Genomic DNA, 16,812 nt, shown 5'->3' with positions numbered 1-16,812 from the left:
TGATAAGGTTAGTGAAGACAGAGACAGAGTGAGATCTGATAGAGATTGATAAGGTTAGGCGATGCAGAGACAGAGGGAGATCTGATAGAGAATGATAAGTTAGGCGATGCAGAGACAGAGGGGAGATCTGATAGAGATTGATAAGGTTAGGGAGACAGAGACAGAGGGGAGATCTGATAGAGATTGATAAGTTAGGGGAGACAGAGACAGAGTGAGATCTGATAGAGATTGATAAGGTTAGGCGATGCAGAGACAGGGGAGATCTGATAGAGAATGATAAGGTTAGGCGATGCAGAGACAGGGAGATCTGATAGAGATTGATAAGGTTAGACGATGCAGGAGACAGAGGGGAGATCTGATAGAGATTGATAAGGTTAGGGGAGAGAGACAGGGGGAGATCTGATAGAGATTGATAAGGTTAGGGGAGACAGAGACAGAGAGGAGACTCTGATAGAGATTGATAAGGTTAGTGAAGACAGAGACAGAGGGGAGATCTGATAGAGATTGATAAGGTTAGGCGATGCATAGACAGAGGGGAAATCTGATAGATATTGATAAGGTTGGGGGAGAGAGACAGTGGGGATATCTGATAGAGATTGATGTTAGGCGATGCAGAGACAGAGGGGAGATCTGAAGAGATTGATAAGGTTAGGCGATGCAGAGACAGAGGGGAGATCTGATAGAGATTGATAAGGTTAGGGGAGAGAGAGACAGAGGGAGATCTGATAGAGATTGATAAGGTTAGGGGAGACAGAGACAGAGGGGAGATCTGATAGAGATTGATAAGGTTAGGGGAGAGAGAGACAGAGGGAGATCTGATAGAGATTGATAAGGTTAGGAGAGACAGAGGGGAAATCTGATAGAGATTGATAAGGTTAGTGAAGACAGAGACAGAGGGAGATCTGATAGAGATTGATAAGGTTAGGGGAGACAGAGACAGAGGGAGATCTGATAGAGATTTGATAAGGTTAGGGGAGACAGAGACAGAGGGAGATCTGATAGAGATTGATAAGGTTAGGCGATGCAGAGACAGAGGGAGATCTGATAGAGACTGATAAGGTTAGGGGAGAGAGACAGAGGGGAGATCTGATAGAGATTAATAAGGTTAGGGAGAGAGACAGAGGGGAAATCTGATAGAGATTGATAAGGTTAGGGGAGAGAGACAGAGGGGAAATCTGATAGAGATTGATAAGGTTAGTGAAGACAGAGACAGGGGAAATCTGATAGAGATTGATAAGGTTAGGGGAGACAGAGACAGACGGAGATCTGATGGAGATTGATAAGGTTAGTGAAGACAGAGACAGAGTGAGATCTGATAGAGATTGATAAGGTTAGGCGATGCAGAGACAGAGGGAGATCTGATAGAGACTGATAAGGTTAGTGATGACAGAGACAGTGGGGATATCTGATAGAGATTGATAAGGTTAGGCGATGCAGAGACAGTGGGAGATCTGATAGAGATTGATAAGGTTAGGGGAGAGAGACAGAGGGGAGATCTGATAGAGATTGATAAGGTTAGTGAAGACAGAGACAGAGGGAGATCTGATAGAGATTGATAAGGTTAGTGAAGACAGAGACAGAGTGAGATCTGATAGAGATTGATAAGGTTAGGCGATGCAGAGACAGAGGGAGATCTGATAGAGAATGATAAGTTAGGCGATGCAGAGACAGAGGGGAGATCTGATAGAGATTGATAAGGTTAGGGGAGACAGAGACAGAGGGGAGATCTGATAGAGATTGATAAGGTTAGGGGAGACAGAGACAGAGTGAGATCTGATAGAGATTGATAAGGTTAGGCGATGCAGAGACAGGGGAGATCTGATAGAGAATGATAAGGTTAGGCGATGCAGAGACAGGGGAGATCTGATAGAGATTGATAAGGTTAGACGATGCAGAGACAGAGGGGAGATCTGATAGAGATTGATAAGGTTAGGGGAGAGAGACAGGGGGAGATCTGATAGAGATTGATAAGGTTAGGGGAGACAGAGACAGAGAGGAGATCTGATAGAGATTGATAAGGTTAGTGAAGACAGAGACAGAGGGGAGATCTGATAGAGATTGATAAGGTTAGGCGATGCATAGACAGAGGGGAAATCTGATAGATATTGATAAGGTTGGGGGAGAGAGACAGTGGGGATATCTGATAGAGATTGATGTTAGGCGATGCAGAGACAGAGGGGAGATCTGATAGAGATTGATAAGGTTAGGCGATGCAGAGACAGAGGGGAGATCTGATAGAGATTGATAAGGTTAGGGGAGAGAGAGACAGAGGGAGATCTGATAGAGATTGATAAGGTTAGGGGAGACAGAGACAGAGGGGAGATCTGATAGAGATTGATAAGGTTAGGGGAGACAGAGACAGGGGGAGATCTGATAGAGATTGATAAGGTTAGGGGAGACAGAGACAGAGGGAGATCTGATAGAGATTGATAAGGTTAGGCGATGCAGAGACAGAGGGAGATCTGATAGAGACTGATAAGGTTAGGGGAGAGAGACAGAGGGGAGATCTGATAGAGATTAATAAGGTTAGGGGAGAGAGACAGAGGGGAAATCTGATAGAGATTGATAAGGTTAGGGGAGAGAGACAGAGGGGAAATCTGATAGAGATTGATAAGGTTAGTGAAGACAGAGACAGGGGAAATCTGATAGAGATTGATAAGGTTAGGGGAGACAGAGACAGACGGAGATCTGATGGAGATTGATAAGGTTAGTGAAGACAGAGACAGAGTGAGATCTGATAGAGATTGATAAGGTTAGGCGATGCAGAGACAGAGGAGATCTGATAGAGACTGATAAGGTTAGGGGAGAGAGACAGAGGGGAGATCTGATAGAGATTAATAAGGTTAGGGGAGAGAGACAGAGGGGAAATCTGATAGAGATTGATAAGGGTTAGGGGAGAGAGACAGAGGGGAAATCTGATAGAGATTGATAAGGTTAGTGAAGACAGAGACAGGGGAAATCTGATAGAGATTGATAAGGTTAGGGGAGACAGAGACAGACGGAGATCTGATGGAGATTGATAAGGTTAGTGAAGACAGAGACAGAGTGAGATCTGATAGAGATTGATAAGGTTAGGCGATGCAGAGACAGAGGGAGATCTGATAGAGACTGATAAGGTTAGGGGAGAGAGACAGAGGGGAGATCTGATAGAGATTAATAAGGTTAGGGAGAGAGACAGAGGGGAAATCTGATAGAGATTGATAAGGTTAGGGGAGAGAGACAGAGGGGAAATCTGATAGAGATTGATAAGGTTAGTGAAGACAGAGACAGGGGAAATCTGATAGAGATTGATAAGGTTAGGGAGACAGAGACAGACGGAGATCTGATGGAGATTGATAAGGTTAGTGAAGACAGAGACAGAGTGAGATCTGATAGAGATTGATAAGGTTAGGCGATGCAGAGACAGAGGGGAGATCTGATAGAGATTGATAAGGTTAGGGGAGAGAGACAGGGGGAGATCTGATAGAGAGATTGATAAGGTTAGTGAAGACAGAGACAGAGTGAGATCTGATAGAGATTGATAAGGTTAGGGGAGAGAGACAGGGGGAGATCTGATAGAGATTGATGAGGTATGGGGAGACAGATACGGGGAGATCTGATAGAGATTGATAAGGTTAGGGGAGACAGAGACGGAGGGAGATCTGATAGATATTGATAAGGTTAGGGGAGAGAGAGTGGGAGATCTGTTAGAGATTGATAAGGTTAGTGAAGACAGAGACGGGGAGATCTGATGAGATTGATAAAGTATGGGGAGACAGAGACAGAGGCAGATCTTAAGGTTAGGAGAGACAGAGGGAGATCTGATGGAGATTGATAAGGTTAGGGGAGACAGAGTCAGAGGGAGATCTGATAGAGGTTGATAAGGTTAGGTGAGGTTGAGGGGTAATAACTGTTCCTGAACCTAGTGGTGTGTCCTGAGGCTCCTGTACCTCCTTCCCGATGGAATCAGTTCAGAGTTGAGGTTATCCTCACTGGTTCAGGAACCTGATGGTTGAGGGGTAATAACTGTTCCTGAACCTGGTGGTGTGGGTCCTGAGGCTCCTGTACCTCCTTCCCGATGGAATCAGTTCAGAGTTGAGGTTATCCTCACTGGTTCAGGAACCTGATGGTTGAGGGTAATAACTGTTCCTGAACCTGGTGGTGTGGGACCTGAGGCTCCTGTACCTCCTTCCCGATGGAATCAGTTCAGAGTTGAGGTTATCCTCACTGGTTCAGGAACCTGATGGTTGAGGGTAATAACTGTTCCTGAACCTGGTGGTGTGGGACCTGAGGCTCCTGTACCTCCTTCCCGATGGAATCAGTTCAGAGTTGAGGTTATCCTCACTGGTTCAGGAGCCTGATGGTTGAGGGGTAATAACTGTTCCTGAACCTGGTGGTGTGGGACCTGAGGCTCCTGTACCTGACGATGGATGCTGCTTTCTGTGACAACACTCTGTGTGGATGTTCTCAGTGGTGGGGAGGGCTTTACCCGTGATGGACTGGGCCGTATCCGTTACTGTCTGTAGGATTTTCTGTGGAGGGGCATTGTGGGCTGGAGGGACGTTTCCTGTGATATACTGTTCTCTGGTCTCCTAGCCCATTTGGACTGAGTTTGCCAACACGCAGTGGATACCAGTATCTGACAAACTGGCTGCACTGTCCCGATGAAGCGTCTCGACCATCCATTCCCCTCCACAGATGCTGCCTGACCCGCTGAGGTCCTCCAGCTCCAGACTGCAGCATCTGCTGACTCTCGTGTCTCTCGGGCAACCGAGTCCGCCAAACTCCCCGAGGAAGGGCCTCGACCTGTAGTCCATTTCCCTCCATCTTCTCAAAGTCACTCAGTTAGGTTTGTGAGACTAGATCTCCCTGCACAAACCACTTTGACTACTGACAGTTTGTGTGATATACTCCATGCTGATGGCTTGGGCATTGATTTCGTCCGCTCATTTTCTTTCTCTTTTTTTCCCATCCCAGTTTTCCTCCTCTGTTCTCCACTCTGGCCTCTTACCTCTTCTCACCTGCCTATCACCTCCTCCGGGTCCCCTCCTCCTCCGCTTTCTCCCATAGTCCACGCTCTCTCCAGTCCTATCAGATTCCTTCCTCTCCGGCCCTTTGCCCTTCCCCACCCACCTGGCTTCACCCATCACCTTCCAGCTACCCCTCTTTCCCCTCCCCCCCCCATCTTCCCCTTCCATTCCAGTCCTGATGTTAGGTCTCAGACTGAAATGTCGATGGCCTGTTCCTTTGCATAGATGCTGAACTCCCTGCTCAGATACGTTTCCATATGACTTTCGCACAGGACTGTGTTTGTCAACGTGGAGCGGAGAGCGAGTTTGTAAATCTGGTGGGAGCAAAGGATGTTGGGAATGGTGAGGGTGGAGCGCCGCGGGAGGGGTGTGGGACAGGGGGCAGAGAAGGAGTGTCAGGGGTGGGTACAGACACACCCAGCCCTGAGACACCAGGCAAGGTCATTTGATTCCAAACAATTGGTTTATTGATCATTACAGAATGTCTCTCTGGTGCTTCCCGCTCCCTCCCCTCTCCCTTCCCCTTTTCCCAACCATGATTCCCCTCTCCCTGCCCCCCTTCCCACTCTCAGTCCACAATAGAGACCCAGATCAGAATCAGGTTTATCATCACTCACGCACGTCATGAAATTTGTTTTTTATACGACAGCAGTACAGCGCGATACATAAAATTACACAATACTGTGCCAACATCTCAGGCACGTGTATATCATCGACTGTTTAATCCTTCGCATCGATGCCCCCCTGACTGGCTGAGTTCCTCCAGTGTTTTCACGAGTCGCCCCAAATTCTCGGCATCTGCAGGATCTTTTGCGTCCCACAGAACTCTGCTTGGAGAAGCGGCCGCCTGCGAACATACCTCGGCCAGTGGGTCCCGTGCAGCCTGCCCCCTTGCCCGATCGCTCAGAGCCCTGAAGTAGCTGCCTTGTTCTTGCAGGGAGATCAAGAAAGAACGGGAGCGGGAGGAGCTCTGGCGGAGGCTGGACGACCTGCAGCTGAGGAAGATGAAGGCTTTGGAGGACCTAGACGATCTTCACAACGGGCAGAGTGTCCACTGTCCCGACTAGTTACAGAGTGCCAGGGTGACCAGATAGGCAAAGGTGCCCCACCCTCCCCGACCCTGCCTCCACCACCCCGTCTCCCCAGTCCAGTGACAGCGGCTGGCGAGCTCCAGAGCTCAGCACCAGATACGTTGGCAATCTTTGTTAAATGTCTAGACGACACTCTCCCCTCCTGGAGGAGAGAAAATGTATTTTGAATCTTCTAAAACAGTAATTTGAAACATTTATCTAGTAGAACGCCTCATGCAGAATGTTAACACCGTGTTCACTCCCTCTTCCCCGTGTTTTCCGAGCCTGCACCCTCCCTCTATCACCCCACGTGGATGTAAAGGACATTGGACCTTCTGCTTGGGCAGTGTTGGTCAGGGTCATTGCCAAGGACAGCTCACGCGCCCCGGCCTGTCCCTTCCCGCGGCGAGGCGGACAACCCTGCCTCTGCCCCTCCCTCCAGCCGGACCCTTCACGGGGGAGTGGGTGGGACATGGGGACGAGCGGCGCGGGGAGCATGGCGGGATGGTTCTGCCCTCGATAAGGGGGAAGGTGGGGAGGCAATCAGTTTCCCCCGGGTGGGGAGATGGGACAGGGAAAGGGGTCCACCCTTCCTCAGTGAGCTGTGAACATCTCTCCCATCCTGCCCCAGCCCCTGCCCCAGACGAGGGGAGCGAGAGAGGTGTTGGACCGTGTTCGTTCCAACTGCAGATGCAGTGCAGGGGCGGGTGGCTCCCAGGAGCTTGGTGAAGAAATGGGCTGTTCGGGAGATGGCCGGAGGGGCGGGGAGGACGGTAGTTTCGAGGGGGCGAGCTTCTGGAATTGGTGGTGCCTTGCGGGGGTGGGGGGGGTGGGGGTTGAGGTCCTGGAGGGCGGGGAGAATCCAGGTGCTGACCTGTTCACTCAAATCCCGTCCCTTCTTGCCACGTCACGCCGAGTCCGGAGCGCTGGCCGGGCACCTCACTCCCAACGGCTGGGCTGGCGAGGCACCTGCTGCCCCCTCCCCAGGCAAGTGACATCCCAGCCCAGGATCTCCGAGGGTGGGGGGTTGGCACGGCTGGGCTGGCGAGGTAGGGGGGGTCCAGGCAGGAGGCGGGAAGCTGCGTTAGGTCACCTGATCTGGCTCCCACCCCTCCCCTGCTCCTTCCCCCCCCCTCCCCCACACCCTCCGGTCTCCAACACCACGTTCCCCATCTCCTGATGTCACTCCCCTTCCCAGACGACCTCCACCAGTGCAATCGAAGAGACGCCCCTCACTTTCTGACGAGCTCCTCCCCCCCCCAACTCTGCCACAGCGAGGTCCTGCCCCCTCACAGGCTGGGGACCCCCACACCTCGCTCCTCTTGAGTGCAATAAACTTTCAAAACACTGAACGTCTGCCTCACGTTGCCTTTTGTGTGGGGAGTGTACAATCGGACTCGCGCCTGCCTGCCCTGTTCATTCAGCGATGTGGCCTGGACCCAGCCCTTCGATCTGCCACCCACGGGACCATCGACAATGGCCGAGCAAACGGTACCCCTTTCCGATGCGGGAGGAGACTGGAGCGTACAAGTTCCTGTCAGAGGACACAGGAACTGAACTCTCAACTCCAGCGCCCCAAGCTCCCGTAGCATCATGAACACCTCGACGTGCCCTCGGCGCAATTCCCACACCTCCCGGTAACCTCCTGCCCCTCCTGGTGCACAGTGTGGTCTATGGGTCCGTGTCCACAGCTCCCTGACACGTTGACAGGAGCCTCGACAGACCCATCCCCACCGGTACAGTACCCCGGTGTCACACAGTGACGGACCCGTCCCCACCAGTACCGTACCCCGGTGTTACACAGCGACTGACCCGTCCCCACCGGTACCGTACCCCAGTGTCACACAGTGACGGACCCGTCCCCATCGGTAGCGTACCCCGGTGTCACACAGCGACGGACCCGTCCCCACCGGTACCGTACCCCGGTGTTATACAGTGACGGACCCGTCCCCTCCGGTACCGTACCCCGGTGTCACACAGCGACGGACCCGTCCCCACCGGTACCGTACCCCGGTGTCACACAGTGACGGACCCGTCCCCACCGGTACCGTACCCCGGTGTTACACAGTGACGGACCCGTCCCCCACCGGTACCGTACCCCGGTGTCACACAGCGACGGACCCGTCCCCCGCCGGTACCGTACCCCGGTGTTACACAGCGACAGACCCGTCCCCACCGGTACCGTACCCCGGTGTCACACAGTGACGGACCCGTCCCCCGCCGGTACCGTACCCCGGTGTTATACAGTGACAGACCCGTCCCCGCCGGTACCGTACCCCGGTGTCACACAGTGACGGACCCGTCCCCCCCCGGTACCGTACCCCGTACCCTGGTGTTACACAGCAACGGACCCGTCCCCTCCGGTACCGTACCCCGGTGTCACACAGCGACGGACCCGTCCCCACCGGTACCGTACCCCGGTGTCACACAGCGCCCAACCCGTCCCCACCGGTACCGTACCCCGGTGTTATACAGTGACAGACCCGTCCACACCGGTACCGTACCCCGGTGTCACACAGCGACGGACCCGTCCCCACCGGTACCGTACCCCGGTGTTACACAGTGACAGACCCGTCCCCACCGGTACCGTACCCCAGTGTCACACAGCGACCGACCCGTCCCCCCCGGTACCGTACCCCGGTGTTACACAGTGACAGACCCGTCCCCACCGGTACCGTAACCCGGTGTCACACAGCGACGGACCCGTCCCCGCCGGTACCGTACCCCGGTGTCACACAGTGACGGACCCGTCCCCACCGGTACCGTACCCCGGTGTCACACAGCGACGGACCCGTCCCCGCCGGTACCGTACCCCGGTGTCACACAGCGACGGACCCGTCCCCACCGGTACCGTACCCCGGTGTCACACAGTGACGGACCCATCCCCACCGGTACCGTACCCCGGTGTCACACAGCGACGGACCCGTCCCCACCGGTACCGTACCCCGGTGTCACACAGTGACGGACCCGTCCCCACCGGTACCGTACCCCGGTGTCACACAGCGACGGACCCGTCCCCGCCGGTACCGTACCCCGGTGTTACACAGTGACGGACCCGTCCCCACCGGTACCGTACCCCGGTGTCACACAGTGACGGACCCGTCCCCACCAGTACCGTACCCCGGTGTTACACAGTGACGGACCCGTCCCCATCGGTACCGTACCCCGGTGTCACACAGGGACAGACCCGTCCCCACCGGTACCGTACCCCGGTGTCACACAGTGACGGACCCGTCCCCGCCGGTACCGTACCCCGGTGTTATACAGTGACGGACCCGTCCCCGCCGGTACCGTACCCCGGTGTCATACAGTGACGGACCCGTCCCCACCGGTACCGTACCCCGGTGTCACACAGTGACAGATTCGTCCCCACCGGTACCGTACCCCGGTGTTATACAGTGACGGACCCGTCCCCACCGGTACCGTACCCCGGTGTCACACAGTGACAGACCCGTCCCCACCGGTACCGTACCCCGGTGTCACACAGTGACAGACCCGACCCACCGGTACCGTACCCCGGTGTCACACAGTGACGGACCCGTCCCCGTCGGTACCGTACCCCGGTGTTACACAGTGACGGACCCGTCCCCGCCGGTACCGTACCCCGGTGTCACACAGCGACAGACCAGTCCCCACCGGTACCGTACCCCAGTGTTACACAGTGACGGACCCGTCCCCACCGGTACCGTACCCCGGTGTTACACAGTGACGGACCCGTCCCCGCCGGTACCGTACCCCGGTGTCACACAGAGACGGACCCGTCCCCACCGGTACCGTACCCCGGTGTCACACAGCGACGGACCCGTCCCCCCCGGTGTCACACAGCGACAGATCCGTCCCCACCGGTACCGTACCCCGGTGTCACACAGCGACGGACCCGTCCCCACCGGTACCGTACCCCGGTGTCACACAGAGACGGACCCGTCCCCACCGGTACCGTACCCCGGTGTCACACAGTGACGGACCCGTCCCCACCGGTACCGTACCCCGGTGTCACACAGTGACGGACCCGTCCCCGTCGGTAGCGTACCCCGGTGTTACACAGTGACGGACCCGTCCCCGCCGGTACCGTACCCCGGTGTTACACAGTGACGGACCCAACCCACCGGTACCGTACCCCGGTGTTACACAGTGACGGACCCGTCCCCCGCCGGTACCGTACCCCGGTGTCACACAGCGACGGACCCGTCCCCACTGGTACCGTACCCCGGTGTCACACAGTGACGGACCCGTCCCCGTCGGTACCGTACCCCGGTGTTACACAGTGACGGACCCGTCCCCGCCGGTACCGTACCCCGGTGTCACACAGCGACAGACCAGTCCCCACCGGTACCGTACCCCGGTGTTACACAGTGACGGACCCGTCCCCACCGGTACCGTACCCCGGTGTTACACAGTGACGGACCCGTCCCCACCGGTACCGTACCCCGGTGTTACACAGTGACGGACCCGTCCCCACCGGTACCGTACCCCGGTGTGACACCGTGACGGACCCGTCCTCACCGGTACCGTACCCCGGTGTCACACAGTGACGGACCCGTCCTCACCGGTACCGTACCCCGGTGTGACACAGCGACGGACCCGTCCCCACCGGTACCGTACTCCGGTATCACACAGTGACGGACCTGTCCCCAACGGTACCGTACCCCGGTGTCACACAGTGACAGACCAGTCCCCACCGGTACCGTACCCCCGGTGTCACACAGTGACGGACCCGTCCTCACCGGTACCGTACCCCGGTGTGACACAGCGACGGACCCGTCCCCACCGGTTACCGTACTCCGGTATCACACAGTGACGGACCTGTCCCCAACGGTACCGTACCCTGGTGTCACACAGTGACAGACCCGTCCCCGCCGGTACCGTACCCCGGTGTTATACAGTGACGGACCCGTCCCCCGCCGGTACCGTACCCCAGTGTTATATAGTGACGGACCCGTCCCCACCGGTACCGTACCCCGGTGTCACACAGCAACGGACCCGTCCCCACCGGTACCTTACCCCGGTGTCACACAGTGACGGACCCGTCCCCGCCGGTACCGTACCCCGGTGTCACACAGTGACGGACCCGTCCCCATCGGTACCGTACCCCGGTGTCACACAGCGACGGACCCGTCCCCGCCGGGTACCGTACCCCAGTGTCACACAGCGACGGACCCGTCCCCTCCGGTACCGTACCCCGGTGTTACACAGCGACAGACCCGTCCCCACCGGTACCGTACCCCGGTGTTACACAGCGACGGACCCGTCCCCACCGGTACCGTACCCCGGTGTCACACAGCGCCCAAACCCGTCCCCATCGGTACCATACCCCGGTGTCACACAGGGACGGACCCGTCCCCGCCGGTACCGTACCCCGGTGTTACACAGCGACCGACCCGTCCCCCCCGGTACCGTACCCCGGTGTCACACAGGGACGGACCCGTCCCCGCCGGTACCGTACCCCGGTGTTACACAGCGACAGACCCGTCCCCACCGGTACCGTACCCCGGTGTTACACAGCGACGGACCCGTCCCCACCGGTACCGTACCCCGGTGTCACACAGCGCCCAACCCGTCCCCATCGGTACCATACCCCGGTGTCACACAGGGACGGACCCGTCCCCGCCGGTACCGTACCCCGGTGTTATACAGTGACGGACCCGTCCCCTCCGGTACCGTACCCCGGTGTCACAGTGATAGACCCATCCCCACCGGTACCGTACCCCGGTGTTACACAGTGACAGACCCATCCCCACCGGTACCGTACCCCGGTGTTATACAGTGACGGACCCGTCCCCACCGGTACCGTACCCCGGTGTCACACAGCGACGGACCCGTCCCCGCCGGTACCGTTCCCCGGTGTCACACAGCGACGGACCCGTCCCCACCGGTACCGTACCCCGGTGTCACACAGCGCCCAACCCGTCCCCATCGGTACCATACCCCGGTGTCACACAGGGACGGACCCGTCCCCGCCGGTACCGTACCCCGGTGTTACACAGCGACCGACCCGTCCCCCCCGGTACCGTACCCCGGTGTCACACAGGGACGGACCCGTCCCCGCCGGTACCGTACCCCGGTGTTATACAGTGACGGACCCGTCCCCTCCGGTACCGTACCCCGGTGTCACAGTGATAGACCCATCCCCACCGGTACCGTACCCCGGTGTTACACAGTGACAGACCCATCCCCACCGGTACCGTACCCCGGTGTTATACAGTGACGGACCCGTCCCCACCGGTACCGTACCCCGGTGTCACACAGCGACGGACCCGTCCCCGCCGGTACCGTTCCCCGGTGTCACACAGCGACGGACCCGTCCACACCGGTACCGTACCCCGGTGTCATACAGCGACCCATCCCCGCCGGTACCGTACCCCGGTGTCACACAGCGACGGACCCGTCCCCGCCGGTACCATACACCGGTGTCACACAGTGACGGACCCGTCCCCGCCGGTACCGTACCCCGGTGTCACACAGTGACGGACCCGTCCCCGCCGGTACCGTACCCCGGTGTCACACAGCGACTGACCCATCCCCACCGGTACCGTACCCCGGTGTTACACAGCGACGGACCCGTCCCCACCGGTACCGTACCCCGGTGTCACACAGTGACGGACCCGTCCCCACCGGTACCGTTCCCCGGTGTCACACAGCGACGGACCCGTCCCCGCCGGTACCGTTCCCCGGTGTCACACAGCGACGGACCCGTCCCCGCCGGTACCATACCCCGGTGTCACACAGCGACGGACCCGTCCCCGCCGGGTACCGTACCCCGGTGTCACACAGTGACGGACCCGTCCCCGCCGGTACCGTACCCCGGTGTCACACAGTGACGGACCCGTCCCCCGCCGGTACCGTACCCCGGTGTCACACAGTGACGGACCCGTCCCCGCCGGTACCGTACCCCGGTGTCACACAGCGACTGACCCATCCCCACCGGTACCGTACCCCGGTGTTACACAGCGACGGACCCGTCCCCACCGGTACCGTACCCCGGTGTCACACAGTGACGGACCCATCCCCACCGGTACCGTACCCCGGTGTTATACAGTGACAGACCCATCCCCACCGGTACCGTACCCCGGTGTCACACAGCGACGGACCCGTCCCCACCGGTACCGTACCCCGGTGTCACACAGTGACGGACCCGTCCCCGCCGGTACCGTACCCCGGTGTTACACAGTGACGGACCCGTCCCCCCCCGGTACTGTACCCCGGTGTCACACAGCGACGGACCCGTCCCCGCCGGTACCGTACCCCGGTGTTACACAGCGATGGACCCGTCCCCGCCGGTACCGTACCCCGGTGTTACACAGTGACAGACCCGTCCCCACCGGTACCGTACCCCGGTGTGACACCGTGACAGACCCGTCCCCACCGGTACCGTACCCCGGTGTTATACAATGACAGACCCGTCCCCACCGGTACCGTACCCCGGTGTTACACAGTGACAGACCTGTCCCCACCGGTACCGTACCCCGGTGTCACACAGTGTCGGACCCGTCCCCACCGGTACCGTACCCCGGTGTTATACAGTGACAGACCCGTCCCCACCGGTACCGTACCCCGGTGTCACACAGCGACGGACCCGTCCCCACCGGTACCGTACCCCGGTGTCACACAGTGACGGACCCATCCCCGCCGGTACCGTACCCCGGTGTTACACAGTGACGGACCCGTCCCCCCCCGGTACTGTACCCCGGTGTCACACAGCGACGGACCCGTCCCCGCCGGTACCGTACCCCGGTGTTACACAGCGATGGACCCGTCCCCGCCGGTACCGTACCCCGGTGTTACACAGTGACAGACCCGTCCCCACCGGTACCGTACCCCGGTGTGACACCGTGACAGACCCGTCCCCACCGGTACCGTACCCCGGTGTTATACAATGACAGACCCGTCCCCACCGGTACCGTACCCCGGTGTTACACAGTGACAGACCTGTCCCCACCGGTACCGTACCCCGGTGTCACACAGTGTCGGACCCGTCCCCACCGGTACCGTACCCCGGTGTCACACAGTGTCGGACCCGTCCCCACCGGTACCGTACCCCGGTGTTATACAGTGACAGACCCGTCCCCACCGGTACCGTACCCCGGTGTCACACAGCGACGGACCCGTCCCCACCGGTACCGTACCACGGTGTCACACAGTGACGGACCCATCCCCCGCCGGTACCGTACCCCGGTGTTACACAGTGACGGACCCGTCCCCCCCCCGGTACTGTACCCCGGTGTCACACAGCGACGGACCCGTCCCCGCCGGTACCGTACCCCGGTGTTACACAGCGATGGACCCCGTCCCCCGCCGGTACCGTACCCCGGTGTCACACAGCGACGGACCCGTCCCCCACCGGTACCGTACCCCGGTGTCACACAGTGACGGACCCGTCCCCACCGGTACCGTACCCCGGTGTCACACAGCGACGGACCCGTCCCCACCGGTACCGTACCCCGGTGTCACACAGTGACGGACCCGTCCCCACCGGTACCGTACCCCGGTGTCACACAGCGACGGACCCGTCCCCACCGGTACCGTACCCCGGTGTTACACAGTGACAGACCCGTCCCCACCGGTACCGTACCCCGGTGTCACACAGCGACGGACCCGTCCCCACCGGTACCGTACCCCGGTGTCACACAGTGACGGACCCGTCCCCACCGGTACCGTACCCCGGTGTTATACAGTGATGGACCCGTCTCCACCGGTACCCGTACCCCAGTGTTGATCAACCTCATCACTTTGGGACTGTGAGCCTTCCCCTGGAATTTGGTGTCGACCCACTATCCTGGTCCCATTTTTGTCTCCGACATCTCACCCCAGTAAATCTCCCCCCTGACCCACACACTGAGTCCGTGTGAGTGTGGGCAACAGGACTACCCCACCCTCGTGTGCAGTGAACAGACTCCTGGATGGTGGTAGTTTAATTGGGCTTCTTTATCAGACTTTGCAGAATTACAACTCTTAAATGCAGGGGGTGGGGTTCAGGCTGCTACAGAGGGTACACCTGGGCAATAGTTCCGTGGTCTTGGAGCACTGGGTGCCAAATGAGATGTGGCCAGTCACATCAAGGGACATCGGACTCACTCAGGCTTCACAGGAGCTGGCCATAGTGCCCTGGGTCGGTCAGTGGTGACCCCGTGTCCCCGGGTGGGCCGGTGTGGTGACCCCGTGTCCCCGAGTGGGTCGGTGGTGGTGACCCCGTATCCCCGGGTGGGCCGGTCAGTGGTGACCCCGTGTCCCCGGGTGGGCTGGTGTGGTGACCCCGTGTCCCCGGGTGGGTCGGTCAGTGGTGACCCCGTGTCCCCGGGTGGGCCGGTGTGGTGACCCCGTGTCCCCGGGTGGGCCGATGTGTCCCCGGGTGGGCCGGTGTGTGACCCCGTGTCCCCGGGTGGGTCGGTCAGTGGTGACCCCGTGTCCCCGGGTGGGCCCGGTGTGACCCCGTGTCCCCGGGTGGGGTCGGTCAGTGGTGACCCCGTGTCCCCGGGTGGGTCGGTCAGTGGTGACCCCGTGTCCCCGGGTGGGCCGGTGTGACCCCGTGTCCCCGGGTGGGTCGGTCAGTGGTGACCCCGTGTCCCCGGGTGGGTCGGTCAGTGGTGACCCCGTGTCCCCGGGTGGGCCGGTGTGACCCCGTGTCCCCGGGTGGGTCGGTCAGTGGTGACCCCGTGTCCCCGGGTGGGTCGGTCAGTGGTGACCCCGTGCCCCCGGGTGGGGCCGGTGTGGTGACCCCGTGTCCCCGGGTGGGTCGGTCAGTGGTGACCCCGTGTCCCCGGGTGGGTCGGTGTGGTGACCCCGTGTCCCCGGGTGGGTCGGTCAGTGGTGACCCCGTGTCCCCGGGTGGGCCCGGTCAGTGGTGACCCCGTGTCCCCGGGTGGGCCGGTGTGGTGACCCCGTGTCCCCGGGTGGGTCGGTCAGTGGTGACCCCGTGTCCTCGGGTGGGTCGGTGTGGTGACCCCGTGTCCCCGGGTGGGCCGGTCAGTGGTGTCCCCGTGTCGGTCAGTGGTGACCCCGTGTCCCCGGGTGGGCCGGTCAGTGGTGACCCCGTGTCCCCGGGTGGGTCGGTCAGTGGTGACCCCGGGTGGGCCGGTGTGGTGTCCCCGGGTGGGTCGGTCAGTGGTGACCCCGTGTCCCCGTGTCGGTCAGTGGTGACCCCGTGTCCCCGGGTGGGTCGGTCAGTGGTGACCCCGTGTCCCCGGGTGGGCCGGTGTGGTGACCCCGTGTCCCCGGGTGGGCCGATGTGTCCCCGGGTGGGCCGGTGTGACCCCGTGTCCCCGGGTGGGTCGGTCAGTGGTGACCCCGGGTGGGCCGGTGTGGTGTCCCCGGGTGGGTCGGTCAGTGGTGACCCCGTGTCCCCGTGTCGGTCAGTGGTGACCCCGTGTCCCCGGGTGGGCCGGTCTGGTGACCCCGTGTCCCCGGGTGGGCCGGTGTGACCCCGTGTCCCCGGGTGGGTCGGTCAGTGGTGACCCCGTGTCCCCGGGTGGGCCGGTGTGACCCCGTGTCCCCGGGTGGGTCGGTCAGTGGTGACCCCGTGTCCCCGGGTGGGTCGGTCAGTGGTGACCCCGTGTCCCCGGGTGGGCCGGTGTGGTGACCCCGTGTCCCCGGGTGGGCCGGTCAGTGGTGTCCCCGTGTCGGTCAGTGGTGACCCCGTGTCCCCGGTGGGCCGGTGTGGTGACCCCGTGTCCCCGGGTGGGCCGGTCAGTGGTGACCCCGTGTCCCCGGGTGGGCCGGTCAGTGGTGACCCCGTGTCC

At 60.1% G+C, this 16,812-nt stretch overlaps 1 long non-coding RNA gene across 1 annotated transcript; it reads left to right on the top strand.

Moving 5' to 3' along the window:
* Positions 1-5,478: 5,478 nt before the first annotated feature.
* LOC140717877 (uncharacterized) lies at positions 5,479-7,431 on the top strand. Its single transcript, XR_012096630.1, has 2 exons — positions 5,479-7,044; positions 7,133-7,431. It is a non-coding gene; the product is annotated as an uncharacterized lncRNA (long non-coding RNA).
* Positions 7,432-16,812: the final 9,381 nt, after the last annotated feature.

The sequence above is a fragment of the Hemitrygon akajei genome, chromosome 28 (genome assembly GCF_048418815.1).
Source record: "Hemitrygon akajei chromosome 28, sHemAka1.3, whole genome shotgun sequence".
NCBI lineage: Eukaryota > Metazoa > Chordata > Chondrichthyes > Myliobatiformes > Dasyatidae > Hemitrygon > Hemitrygon akajei.
Note: the sequence above shows the minus strand (reverse complement) of the source record. Positions and strands in the feature narration are given on the sequence as shown.